The sequence below is a fragment of the Squalius cephalus genome (assembly GCF_949319135.1).
Source record: "Squalius cephalus genome assembly, chromosome: 4".
NCBI classification, from domain to species: Eukaryota; Metazoa; Chordata; class Actinopteri; order Cypriniformes; family Leuciscidae; genus Squalius; species Squalius cephalus.
Genome location: NC_137125.1, coordinates 22,762,729 through 22,785,267, shown reverse-complemented (window position 1 = coordinate 22,785,267; position 22,539 = coordinate 22,762,729). Strand labels below are relative to the sequence as shown.

At 41.0% G+C, this 22,539-nt stretch overlaps 1 protein-coding gene across 1 annotated transcript in view; it reads right to left on the bottom strand.

Annotated features, from left to right (window-relative positions):
- LOC307157335 (uncharacterized protein) overlaps window positions 1-22,539 on the bottom strand; it is a 625,157-nt gene that overhangs the window by 256,246 nt on the left and 346,372 nt on the right. The gene's annotated exons all lie outside the window — the stretch shown is intronic.

The following is a 22,539-nucleotide window of genomic DNA, read 5'->3' as shown; positions in this document are numbered from 1 at the left end:
CTTTTTTCCCAACCGTCCAATCACAGTGGAGAAGGGGCGGGACTAATACCACACCGACCAACCGCCACATTCTGCTTGTACAACGTCAACAGTTGACAACAACAAGCATAATAACGGAACAAAATCATTTAAAACAAGAGTCAGAGAAAATACGTTACATTGTATCGATATTTTAATATAGAATCAACACAGAAACAAAATATGTGTGAAATGAGAGACTAGCAACACTTTCACGGATATTCCATATCATAATAAGCAAAGCGTCTCAACTGAAAGAAATACTGCGCTCGTGCGCTGCCAAAACGCTCTCAAGCGCCCATAGCTAGGCGTTTTCAGCAGAGCGCCTAACGTTTTCATCTGGCTAAAAATGCTTTGCTGGACACACGGCCTTATGGTTACAAATTATAGGGGCATTATAATGCCCTTTTCACAAGATGTAAAATAAGTCTTTGATGTCCCCAGGGTGTGTATGTGAAGTTTTAGCTCAAAATACCCCACAGATATTTTTATATAGCATGTTAAAATTGTCACCTTAGCAAAAATAAAAATATACAGACTTTCACGAGCTCACGAGAAACTTATTGTTTGTTTGTAATGACTTTTTCTTTCCTGCACTCTGAATACTAAAATATAGTTTAAATGTAAAAAGCTGAAAAATAAAAATGGTAGGCCTATAGTTAAAAATAACTATTGTCACATGTGGTATTGTTTTAGGAGACACTTTGACAAGTGGACACTGGAAGGCCAAGTTGTGTGTGAGGAATTCAGCCCAGCTTCCTGTCTGGCCTTGCCATACTGTTCACAGCATATTACATATTCAATCAGGAGGAGGCAGTCTGTACCTTGGAGTTCATTCAGCGGTAACAACCTAGCCTGCATTTTACACATGTATTCAGTATCAGAACTTGCCTTTTATAGTTATATTATCTGTTGAGGCCTTTGACACAATGTTTCTCAACTCGAGAAGAGATACGTTTTAGGGTGAATAAGATTTAGATGTCTCCCTCTTTAACACTAGCAAGCTAATGAGTTAAATCAGGTGTTTTAATTAGTGGACATGCTCTAATATATGGTCCAATTTCAAAAACATGATAAGCCTCAAAAACTTAGAACCAATCTTAATTACATATTTGTCACCGGGTGATTAAAGAAAAAGAAAAGAAATGAGCGGCAGGTGTGGAGGGGGAGGAGCTAGAGTGCTGATTGGGGCACATGCTCCCAAAAGTTGAGTATAAAAGGCCATTTTGAAGAGAGGAGGGGAGAGGAGGGCACGAGGAGATGTGAGGCGCGCAGCACGTGAGCGGCCGCGGCCGCTGATGCGGAGGGAGGCCGCGAGAGAGAGAGCAAGAGAGAGACAGAGAAAACTTCGGCTGGATTGCGGGCGGAAGCCTTGGGTGCACCGTGAGTCTGTTGAATTGCAGTTTTATTGTGGAAATGAGCACGAGTGGAACCTTGCAGTGTGTCGTGGATATGCGAGTGTGGGAATTGTTTCTGCTGTTCACTCGCAGTCACAGCTGTTCATTAACCTCTTCTCTGCCTGAATATGCTGTATTGGTGAAACACCACTTTAATCTCTTCTCTGCCTGAACCTGCTGCATTGGTGAAATGCCATTAACCTCTCTCTGCCTGAAAGTGCTGAGATACGCGAAGAGAACGTTGAAGAAGAGAACGCGGAAGCTGTGAATTATGTTCATTCCTCTCTCTGTCTGAAGGTGCTGAGAAACGCGAAGAGCTCGCTGAAGAAGAGAACTCGGAAGCTGTGAATTATGTTCATTCCTCTCTCAGTCTGAAGGTGCTGAGATACGCGAAGATCTCGCTGAAGAAGAGAACGCGGAAGCTGTGAATTATGTTCATTCCTCTCTCTGTCTGAAGGTGCTGAGATACGCGAAGAGCTCGCTGAAGAAGAGAACGCGGAAGCTGTGAATTATGTTCATTCCTCTCTCTGTCTGAAGGTGCTGAGATACGCGAAGAGCTCGCTGAAGAAGAGAACGCGGAAGCTGTGAATTTCGTTCATTCCTCTCTCTGCCCGAGGCTGGTGAAGAGCCTGCTAGTGCTGGAAGAGCCTGTTAATGCTGGAAGAGCTTGCTAATGCTGGAAGGGCCTGCTAATGCTGTGAGTTATACGTTTCCTCCACTCTCCGAGCCCAGTGAAGAACCTGCTAGGGCTGTGAGAAGAACCTGCTAATGCTGTGAGATATACGTATCCTCCACTCTCTGTCTGAGTCCAGTGAAGAACCAGCTAATGCTGTGAGATATATGTATCCTCCACTCTCTGTCTGAGTCCAGTGAAGAACCTGCTCCCCAACAGAAGAGAATGCTGAAGAGACGTTTTTAAAATTGTTTTTATTATTTAATAAAGAGTATATTTATTTTGAATTCTGTGTCTGCCTGTCTCCTTCGTGTCCACGGCCAGCTCCTCAGGGGCGGCACGCAAGCGAAGGGGTGGGCGGCCCGCTGGCGCTCCACCCCGACCTGTGACATAAATGGCGTAGTCGGCAGGATGCCGCCCTGAGTTGAGCGACCGTGGGCCGAGGGTATGGCGACCAGTTTTTTTTTTTTCTCTCTTTCTCTTCCCTTTTTTTTTTTCTCTTTTTTTTTTCAGCATCCCGCTCCAGGGACTGGAGCGGATTGGTGGGGGAGGATGTCACCGGGTGATTAAAGAAAAAGAAAAGAAATGAGCGGCAGGTGTGGAGGGGGAGGAGCTAGAGTGCTGATTGGGGCACATGCTCCCAAAAGTTGAGTATAAAAGGCCATTTTGAAGAGAGAAGGAGGGGAGAGGAGGGCACGAGGAGATGTGAGGCGCGCAGCACGTGAGCGGCCGCGGCCGCTGATGCGGAGGGAGGCCGCGAGAGAGAGAGCAAGAGAGAGACAGAGAAAACTTCGGCTGGATTGCGGGCGGAAGCCTTGGGTGCACCGTGAGTCTGTTGAATTGCAGTTTTATTGTGGAAATGAGCACGAGTGGAACCTTGCAGTGTGTGGTGGATATGCGAGTGTGGGAATTGTTTCTGCTGTTCACTCGCAGTCACAGCTGTTCATTAACCTCTTCTCTGCCTGAATATGCTGTATTGGTGAAACACCACTTTAATCTCTTCTCTGCCTGAACCTGCTGCATTGGTGAAATGCCATTAACCTCTCTCTGCCTGAAAGTGCTGAGATACGCGAAGAGAACGCGGAAGCTGTGAATTATGTTCATTCCTCTCTCTGTCTGAAGGTGCTGAGATACGCGAAGAGAACGCTGAAGAAGAGAACGCGGAAGCTGTGAATTATGTTCATTCCTCTCTCTGTCTGAAGGTGCTGAGATACGCGAAGAGAACGCTGAAGAAGAGAACGCGGAAGCTGTGAATTATGTTCATTCCTCTCTCTGTCTGAAGGTGCTGAGATACGCGAAGAGCTCGCTGAAGAAGAGAACGCAGAAGCTGTGAATTATGTTCATTCCTCTCTCTGTCTGAAGGTGCTGAGATACGCGAAGAGAACGCTGAAGAAGAGAACGCGGAAGCTGTGAATTATGTTCATTCCTCTCTCTGTCCGAAGGTGCTGAGAAACGCGAAGAGCTCGCTGAAGAAGAGAACGCGGAAGCTGTGAATTATGTTCATTCCTCTCTCTGTCTGAAGGTGCTGAGATACGCGAAGAGTACGCTGAAGAAGAGAACGCGGAAGCTGTGAATTATGTTCATTCCTCTCTCTGTCTGAAGGTGCTGAGATACGCGAAGATCTCGCTGAAGAAGAGAACGCGGAAGCTGTGAATTATGTTCATTCCTCTCTCTGTCTGAAGGTGCTGAGATACGCGAAGAGCTCGCTGAAGAAGAGAACGCGGAAGCTGTGAATTATGTTCATTCCTCTCTCTGTCTGAAGGTGCTGAGATACGCGAAGAGCTCGCTGAAGAAGAGAAAGCGGAAGCTGTGAATTACGTTCATTCCTCTCTCTGCCCGAGGCTGGTGAAGAGCCTGCTAGTGCTGGAAGAGCCTGTTAATGCTGGAAGAGCTTGCTAATGCTGGAAGGGCCTGCTAATGCTGTGAGTTATACGTTTCCTCCACTCTCCGAGCCCAGTGAAGAACCTGCTAGGGCTGTGAGAAGAACCTGCTAATGCTGTGAGATATACGTATCCTCCACTCTCTGTCTGAGTCCAGTGAAGAACCAGCTAATGCTGTGAGATATATGTATCCTCCACTCTCTGTCTGAGTCCAGTGAAGAACCTGCTCCCCAACAGAAGAGAATGCTGAAGAGACGTTTTTAAAATTGTTTTTATTATTTAATAAAGAGTATATTTATTTTGAATTCTGTGTCTGCCTGTCTCCTTCATGTCCACGGCCAGCTCCTCAGGGGCGGCACGCAAGCGAAGGGGTGGGCGGCCCGCTGGCGCTCCACCCCGACCTGTGACATATTGTCTGTTTCCTGACCCTTTAGGCACTTTGTATGTATTAATCCAGAGAGAGGAAAATTGCCATCTAAAACGACAGGGCAAATGGTGAGAAACAGGTTGCTGTGAACCCACATGTTGTGATGGATTATCAGTGGAATTTCTGAAATGTAAGTAGTACACACACACACACACACACACACACACACACACACACACACATGTCTGGTGCACTATCTTTGTGAGGACTCTCCATAGACGTAATGGTTTTTATACTGTACAAACTGTATATTCTATCCCCTTACACTGCCCCTATCCCTAAACCTACCCATCACAGGAGACATTCTGCATTTTTACATTTTCAAAAAAACTAATTCTGTATGATTTATAAGCTTTTGTACCCATGGGGACCTCAATTTAGGTCCCCACGGTGACACGAGTCCCCATGAGTCTGTGTGCATTCAGGTTTAAGTCCCCACCGGTGTAGAAAAACATGTCCACACACACACACACACACACACAGTGTTTTTTCCTTAATTGTAATTTTTTTATATTTTCTATCTGTCTCTGACTGTATCATTATGTTTTGTAATATATCTAATATGTTGTCCTCTTTGTTCTTTTCAATACTTCTAGCCACTCTTTGCATCCTGTGATGGAACAGCATCTGGAGATGAATTGTTCTCCATTTTTGATCAGAAGTTTGTTGGACTCACTTGGGGTCTTGTTGTTTGGTCATGTTTGTCTGGTAATGAAATGGTGGAAATTCATCCGTGTCTTTGTGTTTTTCAGAACCATTTTATTATGATCATGTTGGTCAACTTGTGGTTTTAAATATATGTCGTTCGTGTATTTCTTCTTTGTGTGAAGGGCCATGATGGCAATTTTTTATTTATTTCATGCCCTTTTAGAAAAAAATACAATTTTGTAAATAAAAATGAAATCAAAATAATACAAAATACACTGTTTTATTACTTTTTTCATGCAGATTTAGAAGTTATAAAATAAATCAATTTTGACCTGTTTTTCAAGATTAGGATGTTGAATTATTTTTGTTTATTTTTGTAACGATCACCAGCTGGAGCTGCCCTTGTGAGCCACCAGAGGGCAGTCCACATCAGATTCACTCACTAACTACATTTCCCATAACTCACTGCCCGGACTCATCATCACTTATCACTGATCACATTCACCTGTACCTCATTCACTGATTGCATTCACCTGTCTCATCATCCTGTTAGTCTGTCTATATATACCTTGTTCATTCATTCACTCACCGCGAAGTCTGGTTAAGTGTTACACTGCTATTCTGAGCGTTTCCCTGGTTGTCTTTTTTCTTGTTTTTGGATATCTTGCCCTGTTTCCTGGATTACTCTCTTGCCTCTGGTCCCTGGATTACTCTCTTGCCTCTGGTCCCTGCCTGTTTTGTTTGTTTGTTTGTTTGTTTCTTTGTTTTGGACTGCTTTCCTGTGTATGACCCTAGCCTGTATGTTGGATTACGCCTCTGGATTGCCCCACAAAATAAAGCTGCATTTGGATCTCCTACTTCGTGTCTCTGAGCAGTACGTGACAGAAGACTTCGCCACACTTCAGATCCAGCAGCTATGACCTCCTGTAATACAGCAGTACGGATCTCACCTGATCTTCCCAGCCTGAGCCGGGAGTTCGCTGGACAGATCGCGGCCTTAGCCCTGGATAGCCTCGATCTGTTCCAGTACACCTGGGGTTTTTTTCCTCTCGCTGCCTCTTGCTCTCTGGGTGACGATGCTATTAAGTTATGTTACCGGCTGGGGGCTAAGGAGGTCGACCCGAGGGAACTCCCCGATCTCTCTGGTCTGGATTGGAGAGAGGCACTCTCCAGATGTCTGGAGAGCTTCCTTCCGTGGCACCCCCGTCCAGCCGAGCCTGCACTTCACGCCAGTCCAGCCGAGCCTGCACTTCACGCCAGATCTGCCGAAGCCAAGACAGCAAGCGACATGCCCGCCAAGCTAGAGTCTTCACCGCTGGTCCCGTCCAGCACAGAGCCTTCACTGCTGGTCCCGTCCAGCTCAGAGCCCTCTTCGCCGCTGGTCCCGCCCAGCTCAGAGCCCTCTTCGCCGCTGGTTCTGTCCAGCTCAAAGCCTTCTTCATCGCTGGTCCTAACCAGCTCAGAGTCCTCTTCGCCGCTGGTCCTACCCAGCTCAAAGCCCTCGCCGCCGCTGGTCCCGTCAAGCTCAGAGTGCGCTTCTGCTGATCCAGAGACTGTTCACGTTGCTTCTGCTGATCCAGAGACTGTTCATGTCGCTTCTGCTGATGCAGAGACTGTTCACATCGCTTCTGCTGATCCAGAGACTGTTCACGTCGCTTCTGCTGATCCAGAGACTGTTCACGTCGCTTCTGCCGATCCAGAGAGTGAGCTTCACGTCACTTCTGCCGATCCAGAGACTGTTCACGTCACTTCTGCCGATCCAGAGACTGAGCTTCACGTCACTTCTGCCGATCCAGAGACTGAGCTTCACGTCACTTCTGCCGATCCAGAGACTGAGCTTCACGTCACTTCTGCCGATCCAGAGACTGAGCTTCACGTCACTTCTGCCGATCCAGAGACTGAGCTTCACGTCACTTCTGCCGATCCAGAGACTGAGCTTCACGTCACTTCTGCCGATCCAGAGACTGAGCTTCACGTCACGTCCGCCCGTCAAGTGTCTCGTCCCGCCGAGACTGAATCTGTTCCTGAGCCTGAAACTGATCCAGATACTGAGCTTGAATCTGTTCCTCTTCCTCTTTCTGCGCCTGTGTCTACAGACAAGATGGCCGACTCCACACCTGTGTCTTCGGACAAGATGGCCGACTCCACGCCTGTGTCTTCGGACAAGATGGCCGACTCCACGCCTGTGTCTTCGGACAAGATGGCCGACTCCACGCCTGTGTCTCCGGACACGATGGCCGACTCCACGCCTGTGTCTCCGGACACGATGACCTCCGCCACCGAACCAGTGTCTCAGGACGAGATGGTCTCCACCGAGCCAGTTTCTATGGACAAGATGGCCGCTGACACGTCTGTTCCTGAGCCGGAGCCAGTGTCTGTTCCTGAGCCGGAGCCAGTGTCTGTTCCTGAGCCGGAGCCAGTGTCTGTTCCTGAGCCGGAGCCAGTGTCTGTTCCTGAGCCGGAGCCAGTGTCTGTTCCTGAGCCGGAGCCAGTGTCTGTTCCTGAGCCGGAGCCAGTGTCTGTTCCTGAGCCGGAGCCAGTGTCTGTTCCTGAGCCGGAGCCAGTGTCTGTTCCTGAGCCGGAGCCTGTGTCTGTTCCTGAGCCGGAGCCTGTGTCTGTTCCTGAGCCTGAGCCGGTGCCTGTGTCTGTTCCTGTTCCTGAGCCGGTGCCTGTGTCTGTTCCTGTTCCTGAGCCGGTGGTGTCTGTTCCAGTCCCTGAGCCGGTGTCTGTTCCAGTCCCTGAGCCGGTGTCTGTTCCTGTGCCCTGGCCGCCCGAGGGGTCGTCTCCGCCCTGGCCGCCCGAGGGGTCGTCTCCGCCCTGGCCGCCCGAGGGGTCGTCTCCGCCCTGGCCGCCCGAGGGGTCGTCTCCGCCCTGGCCGCCCGAGGGGTCGTCTCCGCCCTGGCCGCCCGAGGGGTCGGTCGTCTCCTCCCTGGCCGCCCGATGGACGGTCGTCTCCGCCCTGGACGCCCGATGGACGGTCGTCTCCGCCCTGGCCGCCCGATGGACGGTCGTCTCCGCCCTGGCCGCCCGATGGAGGGTCGTCTCCGCCCTGGCCGCCTGATGGACTGCCTGCTCCGTCCTGGCCTCCCGTATTACCACAGTCTCAAGGTCCTCTTCCGCTCCACGGACCTGGCCCTCCATCCCGCCCCCGGATCCCCCTCCGGGCCACCTCCCACCTGGACAGTTTTGGAGCGTCTGGAAGCCGCTCTTTGGGGAGGGGCTATGTAACGATCACCAGCTGGAGCTGCCCTTGTGAGCCACCAGAGGGCAGTCCACATCAGATTCACTCACTAACTACATTTCCCATAACTCACTGCCCGGACTCATCATCACTTATCACTGATCACATTCACCTGTACCTCATTCACTGATTGCATTCACCTGTCTCATCATCCTGTTAGTCTGTCTATATATACCTTGTTCATTCATTCACTCACCGCGAAGTCTTGTTAAGTGTTACACTGCTATTCTGAGCGTTTCCCTGGTTGTCTTTTTTCTTGTTTTTGGATATCTTGCCCTGTTTCCTGGATTACTCTCTTGCCTCTGGTCCCTGGATTACTCTCTTGCCTCTGGTCCCTGCCTGTTTTGTTTGTTTGTTTGTTTCTTTGTTTTGGACTGCTTTCCTGTGTATGACCCTAGCCTGTATGTTGGATTACGCCTCTGGATTGCCCCACAAAATAAAGCTGCATTTGGATCTCCTACTTCGTGTCTCTGAGCAGTACGTGACAATTTTATGAAGTAATAGGGGAATTAAGTTGTGCATTATACAACACTTTATGTATTTAAAAACAATTGTTTAAAGCTTATGGCATAATATGCAGTTGATAAATAATTTACTGCCGTCATTAATATTCAGAAATCACTAAAATATATTGTATATACTGCATTTTACATACTTCCTCTAGATATAGCACATACAGAGATTCATGTAGCTTACTGTAAAAAAAAAAACAATAATTAATACACATAAAAAAACATAACAATAATACTATACACACATGCATGCCCCTTCATGGGAGGAAATGCCCCTGATACACACTCGCATCTAAAATAAAAGTTCGTAAGTATATAATATGTGTGTCACACACACATATTTTACATTTACAAACTTTTATTTTAGATGCAATTAATCATGATTAATTGATTTGACAGCACTACATCAAATATGTTCTGACTGCTTGTGATTGTGTGGTGTTGCACAAAGCTTGTTACTGGACCCGTTTATAACAATATTAAGAGAGTGAGTATGAAAGATATTCAGAATGCGAAATCATTTCCATTTGAATGGGAGAGGTCTGAGTGAACCTGTTCATGTTTCAATAAGACTCTGGTTTTGCAGAAATCACACACTTGACTTTTATGCTTTAGCAGCAACAAATTAACTTATATTTTAGTAGTGAGGAGTATGGAAAGACCCACAGATGGGCACAGACGGATGGCAAAGATCCTGCTGGATGAAAGGTTGATTGGGAAGACTGAAAACTCCTAGTCTGAGGGATGAAAGAAGCCCTGGAACAAAAAGGTGTCCAGTGGATGGGGAGGGACAGAAAGAGAGATGGAGAGAAAGAGCGCTCGAACATTGCAGCAGAAATGACATTAAAAGTGAGTGCTAGGAAATGAAGATGGGTCGAGTTCATCTGTCAGAATATTGAGAGCAGTGCTTCACTCCGACTGTAATGAGATCAGCCACATTCTGAAAGTAAAACTCAAGAATACTTCAAACCACAAACTCCCGTCAGCAGAAAGTAGGGAGAAGGAATACTTAGCAAAGCTGCGGCGAACAGAAATTAAGTGCCGTTTATTCTTCCATTAAAACACATTGAAACTGAAAGTAAAACCTGAAAGTAAAAAGAGGGTGTTGCAATTAAAATTGTTCTATACAAGGTTTCCGAATTTAAATCGATTATAATATTTGCTTTCTTTTGTTTAAAGTACATTTTCTAATTCTATGAAGCAAAACATGGGAAGAGAAGACATCTAATCTACTCCAAAGAACAAATCTCAAAACACTCGCTTTTCCAGCACACATGAAATAGATTGAATTTAGTATTGGAAGCAACTCCTTATCAACCAACTTCTGGAGATAACAGACACAGAACAGAAATGTTTTTTAAAAGCACCATCCTTTGCAAAGCACTATGTTTATTACAACATTATTTTTATATTCGATTTAGAAAATGTTTTAAGAAAAATTATTATAACTAGATGTACCGCATGGCGGTACAAAATATGACCGCCGCTCAGGCCTGCACTGGCTTTCCGCAAAAATAAATGACGTGGAGCAATTTGGCTGTATTGCGTGTTTATGTATAGAGTTGTATATTTTAAAAGACTGTCTGGAGTATTCCTGTGGATCATGGATAATTTAGAGTTTTGTAATTATTTGCTATTACTATGTAAGTTTTATATCAAAAGTCATTAGTTTAGACACTTAAGATCCGTAATGTGAAAATGTCACATTCATAACAGTGGTTTTCCCTATATAATGTATTATAAAAATGAGTTTCAAAAAGACACTTATTGTGTTCAAGCAAGTCTTTTTTCATGCTACATTGGTAGTTTGTTTAATAATTTACAGAGTTTGTAGGACACTTGTAAAGTGTGTGTATTTCATGTTATGTCCATAATGCTGCTAAAATGTATTCATAGGATGTGAAATATTATATGAAATGTGAGGATTTTGCATGAATCAGAGTACAGAGTTTATATTAAAAGTTATGTAAATTAATTCACTGATAGTAATTTTATCTATGTTTAAGGCATTGTATCTACTAATATAAGTCTAACTGTTACATGCATAATGTTGAAAGTGTTGTATAATAATAAAAGGGAAGAACAAATAAATAATATTAACAAAGTATGGTTTAATCAACAGTTAACAACCAAAATTGAGACAAAACATTATATGTATGAGACATTTAAACAAGTTACACAAAATTTGTTTTTATTGACATTTGTATATGACTGTTATCCAATGGTCACCAATGGCATGCTGTGTGAAGGGTCCGGTTACAGATGTGGTATTGACAATGGATATGAATGTTTTGTTGTGGTATTTTGTTCTGGCCAGGTGTCGTTCTACGCTGTTTGTGAAGTAGTTGAATGGTAGTAGTGTTATCCATGGTATTCCAGTTGGACAGTGTGATTTGATGTGTAGTATTCGGAGGATTTGGTGATCTGTGAGGAAAGAGGCATGTTGATTGTTGATGTTGAGTATTGCATTGTACTGGTTAATGATTCCTGGGTTTGTCATGGCAGGTAGGTAGTCGTGTGTGAACCAGTCTATGGAATTGTGAGCTTCTAGAGCAGCACTTGCAGCTATATATCCACAAGAGTTGGTGGCTTGCACTCCAGGCAGTAATATATTGTTTTGTATGAATCTATGGTTGTGAAAGAACTCTTGAAGGATGTAAACATTGTTGTTGCCACACCATAGGTCTATGATTACTGCTTTATGACGTCCTTCCATGGTGGTTGGGTGTGCTGTGTAAAGATGTATACATATTAATGTGATGTCATATTTTTTGTGTTACATTTTAATTTTCTTTACTGTTACGTGATGGTTGAATTTAAGGCAATAATGTTGAGGTACTTACATGTTGGTTGGTAGCATGGTAATTGTGGTAATAGAGGTTCTGGGAGCGGTGTGGTTGTGGTTTGATGTTTTGATTTTTTTGTGTGTTTAGCTTTGATGTTTGTAGTAGTTGTGTTTGTCTGTTCATTGGTTGGCTGGGTCTTTGCGTCCTGTTGTGCGAAAGCCTTTACATTTGAAAGACTTGAGCATACATCTGTAATGACAGGGCATAGAAGAACAATAGTGAATATGTGTGAATTAGTGATATGTATGTTAGATGTGTTTGTGTGTTATTTGCTATTCAGTATTTGTGTGAGTGTTTCTTGGAGCATGTAGAATGTGTTAACAAACCTTTTGTTGTGAGGTTGCAGCAAAACATTGCATATGTTGCATGATGTACACTAAAATGTGTTGCAAGGACTCCAGCAGTGGAAGGCAACATTGTTTTTGTATAGATGTGATCAATTGTAGTTCCTGCTTTGGTGGTAGGTTGGTAGATGAGTTGATGGTATCCTTGCATTGTGAAGGTTTTGTTGAGAGGTGTGACATTACTGTGTATGTTTTCATTGAAGTCTCCAATGATAATTGTGGAGTTGCAGTTGTAGGTTTGTGCTAGTTCATTTAGTTTTGATGGTAGTTTTTGCAGTGTTGTGATTGGTGTAGATGGAGGTCTGGTGACAGAGGTAAAGGTTAGTTTTTTTGTTATTTTTAGACAAGAAAGTAATATTTTAATTGATATATTGAAGTGATAATTGGTAGTGATAGGTTTGATGGGTGTTGTTATGCATTTTTTTTTATTTAATTTTTTTTATGTGTGGTAAAAAACGTGTATTTTGTTTTTATTGTTATGTGTGTGATGGTGTTGTGTGATAATTTAAGGAGATTACCTGTAAATGGCAGCTATCAGGAAGTTTTGTGGATGGATTTTGAAGCATAACATTTGATTGTTATGTTCATCCGTGTCTTGATGAAGAAGTGTTGTTGTATTGTCTGTTTTGATGTAGCAAAGTAGTCCTCCTCCATGTTTGGATTGTCTGTCATATCTTATGGTGGTGAAACCTGTGTAAATAGAACAGTTAGTGGTGGTTGTTAGTGTGAGATGTTTTTGTTTGATTGTTGTTAATTATTAATTTGTTTGGGTGTTGTTAATATTTGGATGATTATAAGGTATCTTAGATTGTGTAGAAGTGGTTACCTGGCAAAGTTAGAGTGTTTGTTGGTCTAACCATGTCTCAGAAAGTACCAGTATGGATGCGTAAAGAAGGTCTTGTTGGACTTGAAGGTCTTTGTGGTGTTTGAAGAAGGATTGTATGTTGAGGTGTGCAATGATGAAGTGGTTATGTTGTGGTTCTGATGTATTAAATGTTTTGAGTGGCGTGAGTGTTGTTTGTGGTATTTGTGGCATGGCTTGTAATGCGGGAGTGATCCTTGGGTTTGTGAATATTGTCTTTTTGTTGTAGTTTGCAATGTACAGGTTCTTAAGTGTTTGTGCTCGTGAAAGAGCAACATATGCTTGTCCTGGACTTTGAACATGTTTTAGATCCACACAGACTGCTGGGAGAGTTGCTCCTTGTACTTTGTGTATTGTGCTGGCAAATGACAATTTTAGAGGATATTGATAACGGATGTGGGTTTTTGTTCCGCGTTGGATTGCTTGAGATTTATGTGGTTCCAGTAATACCCAGTTGGGTTGCATATTTGGTAGAATAGGTTGTTGTCTTTGGCGTTGAATTCCGACTTTGCTGTTGTCAAATTTGATGGCAATATATTGAGGCAAGTTGTATTGTTGCATGTTTTTGTGAATTAATTTCACTGTCCCAATGGCGCCATTGACAATTCCATCTGAAAGCATAAAGTCTAGTTAGTTTGTGTGATGGTGTATTTTGTTTGGTGTTGGTAAAAGAGATGGGTGTAATGTGTATATTGAAACTTTGTAAATAGCATGTTAGTGTTCTTATCAGTGACATCCACGTTTGCAATGACCATTATTCTGCTGTCCACTGCCACAGTCAGGGTTTCTGGGAGCATGCAACCTTCAGAGGCGTGAAACTGGATTGGTGCTTGTTCAATTCTTGTTTTCCCTTTCATTGTTGTGGTTGTGTCATGGGCAACAAGTGTTATAGTTGATGTAAATGCAGTCATCCTCTTTTTATTGTATTCGTCTACTTCTTTGTTTGTGGCGTATAGACGCAATACAGTGGGGTCTAGGTTGTGTTTTGTAATGCAACGTTGTATGAGCTGGTGTTCGTCTTCTTGGGTGATTTGATCTTCTTTTGTGAGAGTTCTGATGCGGTTGAGTAGAAGAGCAAAGTCAAGGTCATCTTTTTGTCGCATTATTTCAGTGAGGGTGTATATGCTGAATTGGTCCCATAGTGATGGGGACAAAGATCCTGGGTCATGGAAAAGAAGTGGTGATGCACGAACTGGGGCAAGTTGGTAGAAGTCGCCTAGAACTATTACAGGTATGTTTCCAAATGTAGCTGTTGAAGATAGGGGCTTCAGTATCTGGTTAAGGCGAAGGTTGACTTTGTCCAGTATGTGTGGTGGAACCATTGATACCTGTGTGTTAGAGTGGAGATTTTGTGAGATTTAATTGTATTTAATGCATTATGCGTTATGTTAATAATAATAATAAGTGTGTCTTACCTCATCTATTATGAGCATTCGGAGATTGTTGTATTGCATTCTGATTGAGTTTGCAGTATCTTCATTAAGAGGTATGTAGTGGTGCTGTTGAACAGGTATGGAAAATGCATTGTGAAGTGTACGTCCACCAATGTTGAATGCAGCTGTTCCTGCAAAGTAAAATGTTTTGGTTAGTGTTGTTTTATTTCACAGTAATAAAGTGTGATTGAATTTTAAGTGATTTTGATGTGAAAAAAGTTACCAGTTGGTGCACATAGAAGCACTGTAGAAGTGTCTGGGGTTTGTGCTGTTTGTGCAAATATTTTTTGGACTTGAAACTGGATAGCCTTAATCAGTGTACTTTTACCTGTACCTACAGGAAGAGATTAGTTCAAATTAGTGTGATTTTTGTAGGGGTTGTGTTGCATTAGTGCTTGTGTTATTGATATTGCTTGTGTTATGTTGTACCTGCTCCACCAGTGATGAATGTACGTAGAGGTGGGACTTCGTAGTTAATAACTTTCTGGTAGCACCAGCTGATGATGTGGTTGAAGATTGTTTTTTGTTCTGTGTTAAGGTTTTGAATGATCTTGATGCCTTCATCATTGGATATGGTTGTTTCTGATTTGTGGATTGTGTATAATGGAACATTTTTTGTTGAGTGAGCATCAAAAGTGGAAAGTTCTGGAATGTCTTCAATGTCTTCGTCAGCATTTGGTTGTGGACTGTTTGGTTTTGTGTTAATGCGATGTTGTTCGGAAATTGGAGCTATATCTGCCCAGGCATCTGAGTGGTCGTTTTCTGCCATGGTTTCAAATGCTTGGTCTAATGTGTTTTCAGATAGTGTTGAAAACAGTTTCTCTTTCTCTTCCACCAATTCTTTGATGGTTGTTGTGTTGTTTGAGTTGTCAGTATATCTTCCGTTGTTGTAATAATCTTCATAGGTGTCATACTGCGGTGGTTTGAGGGTATGAGTGCGATGTGGCAGGTATAGTTTTAGGCGGTTGTTGTAGAATCTTTCTGGGTCTGTTTCTTCAATGAATTTTGGAAATCTGATGACAGCTGTTTTTTTGGTCCTACAATAAGAAATATGAAAGATATAGTTGAACAACTGATGTTTAGACGTGAAATGATGTTTAGACATGTGAAAATGTCTAGAGAGTGTTTTCTTGACATTTATTGTGTGTTGCAGGTTTGGTGTTTTGAATATGTGTGTTTCTAATGTTGAAGGCTGGGATGGAAACATACCGTTTCATTATGTAACCCATGTTGTCTTTGAGTCTGTAGACTGTTTGGTCTTCATCTGAATCATCACTGTCATTGTCCTGTTGTGTTTTGGATATTGAGTTTTTGGGACATATCCTGTAGTAGGAACAGAATTCAGCCAATGACATGTCATCAAACATGTGGTTGTCAGGACGAGTTATGTAGCGATCCACTATGTTTTTGCACCAGATGTCTGTGCAGCCTTTGTTGAGTGTTTGTATTTGTTGAATTGGTAGGGAGAGCCTGTAATGAAACATGCATTGGTGTTATTTCAAGAAGGATGGTGAAGGAATTTAATTTGATTGTGTATAATGAGTTAAGTGGTTTCATTCATTTACCTGGTGTTGGAAATCACTTTTATAGTATTATGTTGTGTGGTGTATGTTTATGATTTTTCTATTTGGTACAAAAGTGAGGTGTGTTGTGAAAGAAAATGTACCTAGTAGATTCAGGGTCAGTTGGGATGAAAATGACAGCACGCGTGCAATTTTTTAGTTTCATTCCTGTAACTCGATAAACTGCTTCCATGGTGCTAACCTTGAAATAGTTGGAAAGAGAGTGTAGTTATTTCATAGTAATTGTGTTAGGTGTTATGTTTTGGGTTTTGAATGGAGATAAAGAAAGTGGATATGTATTAAAGTTGTTTTAATATGGGTGTTTGTACAACTATGTTTATTTGTTCAATGGTCAGTGATTTTTTTTACTATGTCACTGTGTAATATGTGTATAGAGATTCACAAAATTGCATATGGTTGTAATGGTTATAATGTTGAATTTTTCATTTGTATGTTTGTATTATTTGTTGCAGGTTGTTATTATTTTCATATGTTACAAAGTATATTGTAACGGAACTAATTACCAACCATTTTGTTCGAAAAATTCTAAAACAACGATGTTTTTTAATACTTCAAAATAACATTTGATAAATGAACCTTACATTTTTCAGAAGCCATAGGTGTGTAGATTTGAACAAAATCTAGTTTGGTTCTTACCGGGGGGTTTACTGCCTGAAATATCCGATTTTGTTTAGTACGCCCGCTGGGCTGGTGGGTCACAGATTTCCGACCTTTCTCACGGCACATCAACAGTTAGACCGAGGATTCTCGTCGCTCCACTGGAGTTCCAAGTGGATTTGTACACGCAGCCTTACAACACAGTTTACAGCTCTTCGAGTTACGGTAAAATGTAATTTTTATATAGGCTAGCTAATGTAGATACACTTATGGTGTGGGTGCTTGTGTTTCTTTAGGAATCCACCGCCTTGGTTTGTATAGAAATGAATATTAAGTGACACATACATCTAAGAGGTTAGAAATATGGGATGGTTGGTAATATGTTCCGTTCTGATAAATGTCTTTATAGTTCTGTAGATAATACTGCAGATAATATTTGTATTAATACAACAGGTAATGCAGCTTGTGCTACAACTGTAATTGTTTTGTTTAAATGTTAAATTGCTAAGGGTTATACCTTTGTTATCACATTCCTGTAAGTAGCTTTGGATAAACATGTTTGCTAAATGAATAACTGTAATGTTACCTCTCGATGATGAACGTAGATTTGTCCCAGTGTACGTAGTTCTTTGATTGCATCCATGTTGTGATGTTCTCGTGCTTCTTTCTGTGCAGTTTTAAGCAGTAATCCTAGTTCTCTTTCTGCTTTGCTGATGTAGGAGACTATGTACATGATGCAACTGTAAAGTGAGTACAGAATAAGTGGTTAGTGGTTTGTTCCATTGGTCTTTTGGGATTTTTGTGAATAAAGTTTTATGTGTTGTATGTGTTGTTGGGTTTATTTTGTTAAATGATAGTGAATGTTATGATAAATTTGGTGTACAGATGTATGAGGTAGACCTTTTACCTGTATGCATCTAGTACAAATTGGAGGTCAGTGTTTGCTGACCAAGCTCGCAAGAGCCATGGGTTGTATCCATTAATCCATATCTCTTGAGGTGTTCGTTTTAAGTAGATGGGTTTTTTTTATGTTACTGCACAGATTGATTTTTCAAAGTTGCTTTGGCTCATACCTGCTTGCATGAGGAGAGCTTCTGTTGTTATGTTTTCATCTTGATTTGTAAAGACAATATCCCATAATCTTTTGAGTTGTTGTTGTGCTTCAACTTTTTCCTTTGGTTTCGGGTGAGATGGAATGGCTATAAAAGTCCTACATGATGGTGGACGGGGAAAGTTGAATCTGCATGTCTTGTTTCCTTTTTTGCATGACTTGGAATGGTGTTTGGAATGAGTTTGTAAGCTTGTAACAAGCTCATGGAGTTCTGGGTCTGTTTGAGAGTTTGGTTTGGAGCAGGTGATATGTGTGTCAATAAAATTGCACACAGTGTTGTCATCGTCTTTGCCGAATTCCTTGGCATCTTTAATCCAGATTAGACAATGCAGATGTGGCCAACCTCTGGCTTGGAATTCTACTCTGTGGAAGTAATCTGTTACTTAACCAATGACATTGGCTTTTGACATCAGGAAGTCTTTTAGGAAGGTGTTGACTCGGTGATCGAACATCCTAGAAGCTGTGACAATGTTTTCATTGATCAGTTGACAGTATGTCGACCAGTCCATGTTTTCATCAAAAGGTTTGCCTAGCTGGATGCATATGCATTTGATGATTTCTGTCCATCGTCTGTCAGCTGCTGAAAAGGATGCAAAAAATGTTGGAACGCCTAGCTGGCGTATCATTGCTTTTAGGTCGCGGAGGGTTTGTTCCCAATATGTTGGTGTACCTCTGACTGTTTTCATGAATTTATATCCTTCATCAGTTCTAAACACGTCTTTGATGTAGTTTTTGTCTAGTAGTTCGTCAGATGTGATTTTTTTTGCCCTTGTATGTGTTTGAAGATTTGCGCATTGCGACAGAAACACAAGCTGAGATTTCTTTCATTTCCTTTACATATTGTGCCCAGAAAATGTACGTGGGATCAGAAGCAAAAGTGTTATGAAGATTGAACAGTCGCTGATTGAGATATGTTCCAATCCCTAACTTGACTGGACGTTGTTGTTCAAAGGTGTTTTTTCCATTTGGGAATTTTGTGGGAAAGCAGTCTGCTTCTGTACCGAGTGCTTGTAAGGGTTTATTTCCTTCTGCTGGTGATATGCAGAAGATGTCATCTTGTGATCTTTCTGCTATATGCTCACTAATGTCTACTGGTTGCATACATGAGTATAAGGGTGCACTTGTTTTGATTTCAGGGTTTTCATCTGTAACACAAAACACATATATTATGTATTAATTATAATGTGGTAGAAATGCAATGATAAGTGTTATGTATATTTAATAGTCTGTTAATCGAAATGATGGATGGGGTTTATAGATTAGGGTCATAGTATTGTTCTTTTGTTGGAAGGAAATTGTGTACATATATTTGTAGTTAGATATTTATGTGCTAATTTAATTGTACTTGATGTCACCAAATGTTGTGTACTTGTGACTGGGATGTAAAAATGCTAATTGATTAAGTTGTGTCAAATCAAAATAGTTTTTATTGTGATGTAAGTTTAGATTTGGATGCAATGGTACTACTATTTGTACTAGTAGTATTGTAGTAGTAGTAGTAGTAGTAGTACTAGTAAATGTGAGCTTTGTATTGTGGTTGTAGTGTTTGATGTGTGAAAGATATGGACTTCAAAACACTGAAAGGGTGATTTTTGTGTTGTATATACAGTAGGTCTGAAGTTTCGTTGTGAAATATAATGTTAAACTTACCAGTGTTTGAAGGTTGATTGGAATTGATTGGTGAGTTTTCATCTACCTCTGGTGAGATTCCAATGGCATTGTCCATGGTTGTCATGTCAGATGGTTGATCTGTAATGAAAAGTTGTATGGAAATTTGATTAAGTATTATTTTTCTAATAATGGTAAGTGGTCAAGTGAGTGTAGTTGAAAACGTGTGATGTGAGTTTGTTTTACAACATTTGATGTTTAAATATATTGGATACAAGTGGTGATGTATTAGGGCACTTATGACATGCTTTGTTTAGTTATTTCATTTGTTTAGTTATTGATTTGTTATTAGTGATGGCTGATTATGTGAAAGCAGTAATTAATTTCTTTTGTAACATGTGAGTATTATTTGCAATGAAGGTGCATTTACCATTTGTTTGTGGTTGTTCCATTACATTTGGTGAGTTGGTATGGAATTCTTCAGTTTGAATCATGTGTTGAGTGTCCTCTGAAGTTGACTGAAGGTTGTCCGTAGCAATTATTTTGTCTGGTAAGTGGAAATGAACAGTTAATGTGTTCAGACAGTAATTAAAGTAGGTGGATGTTCATGTAATGTTGTTGTTTATTGAATAAAGTATATCATAACTTGTTTTTGAAATTTGTGTTTTTTTTTGTAGTTAGCAATAGATTGCAAAACTTGAAACTATTTCTGTATTTTAGTAGCTTCTTGTAGTTAGTTAATGTTGTATAATTGGATGTTTGTTTTCATCATAGTTCTTACCAGTATATCCAGGATGATGGGTCTTCAAGTAGTTGAGCCAAGGACGCAGTTTAAGTGGGTCAACTTGGCGATATAAGTAGTGTCCTGAGTAGCTTAATTTCTGTTTCAGTTTCACTTTGATTACACTGTTATGATCCACACTGCGAGGTAAGATTTGTGTTGCTTTATGTACATCAGATGGAACACATACAACTGGTCCATGTATTCCTCTTTGGCAGCCTTTTGGTAGTGACACTACTTTCATGAATGGAATGGTTGGAGAAATGAGGTGACTCTCCAGGTCATTGAGTGGTTGTAATCCATTTACATGTAGAATGGAGAGATTGTTTGCTACTGCTTGAGGTGGCATGTGTCCTTGTTTGATGTGTCTTTTGCAGGTGTGACAAAGCCATTGCATGCCATTTTTGTGTATGTCTGTCAGATGTGGTACAAATTTGCGGATAAAGGAATCATCTCGTTTTAGTGTAGTAACTCCTGTAAGCCAACAGAGTCTGTGGCACATACAACAAGGATATTCACACAAGGCATCTTTGTTTGTTCTAAATGTAGCCAATGCATTGTAAATATCTGCATTTTTCTGAGCTGCAGCTGCACGTTGAGAAGATGCTCTTTGTTTTATATTCTTTTGAACAACAATATTATCTTGATATCGTTTGCGGGAGTAGGTTTTTGCTTTGTTGTTAACAGCATCAGTGTGATATCTTGCTTTTGCTGCTTGCTTTGCTTTTTTATGTACATGAGGTTGTTTGTATCTACCTTTAGATTTTTCTTTTGCTGTTTGATACACATGTGGTTGTCTGTATCTAGCTTTGGATTTTTGTTTTGTCACTTCATAGATATCTTTGCGTCTGTACTTGGCTTTTGCATTTGCAGAAAGGGTTTGTTTATATTGAGCCTTTTTTCTCTCCAGCACAGCTGCATGGACATTTGGTTGCCTATAGCTACATTTTGAATATTGTCTCTTTTTTCTTTACGTTGGTTGTTGCATCTGGTTTTAGCTTTTTGTTGAAGTGATTTCTGCAGAAATTGTTTGGCATTTCTGGCATTAGATTTTGCAGCTTCATGAATTTTGGGAGCTTTGTATTTAGCTTTTGAAGCTGCAATGATGCTTCTTTTTGTTTTAGTAGAGTAACGTGTGTTATAACTGTGGTTTTTATTAGATGTTTCACATGATCCCAGGTCAACTGTGTCGTGTCTCTGTAGAAAAAGCATACATGTACAAATTGTAATGAATACAATTGAAGCACATAAGACATCTTTATCCAAATTGTGATGTTGTTCATGGCAGTTTCTTGGTTGGTATGACATACTTAAAATGTAGAGATAAAATGTAAAGGTAAATGCTTAAAATGTAAAGGTAAGGTAATGTAAAGGTATGTACAATTAAAAGGAATTTTTGAAGTACATGAACAAGACTTGGATTTGAATGTGAGTGGAAGTCAATAAGTTTTATGGTGCTTGATGAGTAATTATTTTTATGTGACATTGATGAATAATGTGTATGTAATAATTTATTTACAGATATGTTGTATTAGAGATTGTAAGGTACAAATCTTGATAATGATAATATCTTCACAACATGAACATATGCAAATCATATTCCTTCTTGATGCAGTGAGTAATGTATAATGAATCATTATTTTATAATTTTCCCTGTTTATTAATAGTCTACAAATGGTAACAAATATATAAAAAAAGATAATAATAATGATCCTGATAGCTGAAGCAGTATGCTAAACATGTAGACATATAATAGTGGTAACAAGTCATTGTGTAAAAGGAGAAAAGCTTAACAGGTATTACAGAGAAATACTGTACTTATAAAGACATATTGAGAGACAGATTAAATGAAGAAACAATAACATTCTTTTGTGAAATGTGTAGCCTATTGTTGTGACTAAAATCTTACCTGGGTAGTGTTGCATATATATAGGGTGTGTGTGTGTGTGTGTGTGTGTGTGTGTGTGTGTGTGTGTGTGTGTGTGTGTGTGTGTGTGTGTGTGTGTGTGTGTGCGTGCGTGCGTGCGTGTGTGTATGTTTGTGTGTGTAACAACATATGGCAGTGTACAATTATTTACCTTTGTCTCTGCATCATTTGTACTTGTGTTATCCATGAATGCATTGAGTTGTATGAAATTCTGTAATGACATTAATGTAGTGTACATGAATTTGATGATGTACATGTAGACTAGGCTTGCATTTTGACGTAACACAGACTAAATCACATGTTCCTTTCTCTGCTTTTACCTCATAGGCCTAATAAAAGATAGGCTACACATAGGTTACACAAAGGTAATGATAAACTGTACTGGTAATGTCTCTTTTCATAACGTAATTGCATTTTTGTCTGCTTTTAATCACATAATTATGACCATTACATGTAATATTGTGCATGGCAAAATGTGATTCATTACAAGTAAATACAATAAAGAATGGGGATTTAAGCTGGACAATTATATTCTTCTTGAATTTCTCCTAGGGGATCAATAAAGTATTTCTCTCTCTCTCTCTCTCTCTCTCTCTCTCTCTCTCTTAGTTGTTAATTTCGCTGTAGGGTTTATGTCCTGCTGGAGGCGTC